Source organism: Aptenodytes forsteri, unplaced genomic scaffold, assembly GCF_000699145.1.
Source record: "Aptenodytes forsteri isolate BGI_AS27 unplaced genomic scaffold, ASM69914v1 Scaffold8, whole genome shotgun sequence".
NCBI classification, from domain to species: Eukaryota; Metazoa; Chordata; class Aves; order Sphenisciformes; family Spheniscidae; genus Aptenodytes; species Aptenodytes forsteri.
Window position 1 is genome coordinate 6,897,326 of NW_008796218.1, and position 2,351 is coordinate 6,899,676.

Genomic DNA, 2,351 nt, shown 5'->3' on the forward strand with positions numbered 1-2,351 from the left:
GTATGTCCTAAAAAATATGTCACACAGCTCACTGTTTGCACTAAAAAAAAAAAAAAAAGAAAAAGAAAAAAGTTAGTATAGGTGATCAAAGAGAGTAAATGATGGGCCTAAACTACAAGGAAAGTAAAAAGAAGCTGTCACATCAGATTTTGGGGTGTTCTCAAAGGATAGAAAATTATTCCATTGTTGCAAAACTATCAGAATTTCCACTGTGAAAATAAATGTTTGCCCACATGATTTTTCACTCACTCTTTTATGGTCTTTGTTTTCTTTTTCTTTAAAAGAAAATGTAATAAGCAGCCCCAAAGAAAGCTTTTATCCTTGCTTTTGGGTTTTCTTGCAGAGGTCTTCATAATTAAAAAAATTAAAAAATCAGTTTCACATTGCAGAACACTGACTTATTTGTTTTACCAAAATAATTGCTGCATCTGCTATTATGTAATTATTATATTTGTCTTGATCTCAACATTATCATGCAACACTGCAATGCTGAAGACATTAGCAAAATACACCCTGTACCATACAACAGATATGCGACTGTATGTGGCATATCTGAAGACTTGCTCTATGTAGGTAAGCTCTGTTGGTGTTTGTCAATACCAGATGCAGTATCAGTGCAATGTGTTCCTATATGCGGACATGCATCTTCTGCCTCTGCTGTTCAGCAACCGGAAAGATCATGTACATGACGAACCACTAAGTTTCACTCAACTGCCTCCACATTGATTTCAGCTTGTTTAAAAACACACTTTCCAGAAAGATATTCTGAAGAGAGCAAGATATGAAAATTCACCATTTCTTTTAATTTTTGTCCTCAAATGGTTGATAATCTTTCCTGTTTGTTTTTTTTTCTGGCTTCAGGTTGTACCTTTTCTAAAATACAGCTGAGATCTACATCTTCCACGAGGATTCTACCACCATTCACAGGATCACATCTCACGTCTTGAGGAGTATAATGATCAATCAAACACAACAGGATATTTTCACCTCTTCATTCATATCGTTAATCATGTTTGAATTTACTGTTATCCAATTTGACTCTATGCTGTTATTATTACTGGTTATGTACCACTGCCAAAGAGTGCTACTCAATCAATCAGGTTTCTGTTGTACAAGCACAAGTAGCTTGCAATAAAACTTGTAAACAGGAGCTAGCTTGATACTTTCATTTACAGAAGCAAAAGGCAACAAGAAGATCAAATGCACCAACTTGAGAAATAGCAGTCAAAACAAACCAGCTACTTAACCACACAAATTCTCTGCAGAGGAAAGTTTAATGAAACAAGCGAAAAAAATCTAGCTAGGGGGATGAGAGCAGCAGATGCCAGAAGCAGCAAGGCAGGGAAAGGGAACACAATCTCAGCAGGGGCTAACAGATGACATACAACAGAAAAAGCCAGAAAGGGAGAATAACTATTCCATTTCACAGAGAAGAGAGATCCAGAGGAAAGATACAGAAAGAGTTACTTTAATCTTGGCCATCACAAACCTAATCTCAGCTGTATATGCTATGAGGAATGTAGGTCTACAGTCTTCAACTACTGAAGCAGTGTATGCCAAAAACTTGTCTAGATTTTCCACTTGTACCGGCTAGACTAATACAAACATCATCTCTCCCTAACAAACCTTGTTTCTCATATGTATCTAGACTGTCACAGCTACAATATGACGACTATTTAAACTGTGGAACAAGATGTCAAAATATGTCATGCAGTGAGTTTAACGTCAGGCAGCTCTAGGCATAACTTATAGAAGCAATGTTACTCATCACAGTGCTTTATTCAAAGATACCTGTATGTGTAACTACTAAAAATCTGACTTTTAAATACACTAAGTCATTGACTTAGTGGTAGTGAAGTAGCAGGTCAATCACAATGGTATAAATAAATCTCATCATAAGAAAAGATTAAAATGAATTAGTTTTGACGCTGATTTTAAGAAATAATGTAAGTGAAAAGTTGCACTCACACATTCACTTATGCTTTATAGGCTCTTTCATTCTAAAAAGGATCTATATCCCCTAGAAAACAAATACAAATGTTCGCCATCTCCTTTGGAGTAATTTAGTATCATAATACTGATGTGATGTGATGGTTGCAGGCCGTCTTGGGCACAGCAATCATGAAATGACAGAGTTTTCGATTCTCAGAGGAGTAAGGAGGGGCGTCAGCAGAACTGCCACGAAATGACAGGTTTTCGATTCTCAGAGGAGTAAGGAGGGGCGGCAGCGGACCTGCCACCTTGGGAGGGCAGACTTTGGCCTGTCGAGGAGACAGGTTGACAGATGACAGAGTTTCTCAGAGGAGTAAGGAGGGGCGTCAGCAGAACTGCCACTGCCACCTTCCAGAGTG

General features: G+C 37.8%; 1 protein-coding gene across 1 annotated transcript in view; it reads right to left on the reverse strand.

Moving 5' to 3' along the window:
* Positions 1-2,351, reverse strand: part of SBF2 (SET binding factor 2) — a 178,794-nt gene that overhangs the window by 120,506 nt on the left and 55,937 nt on the right. The window lies entirely within an intron of this gene.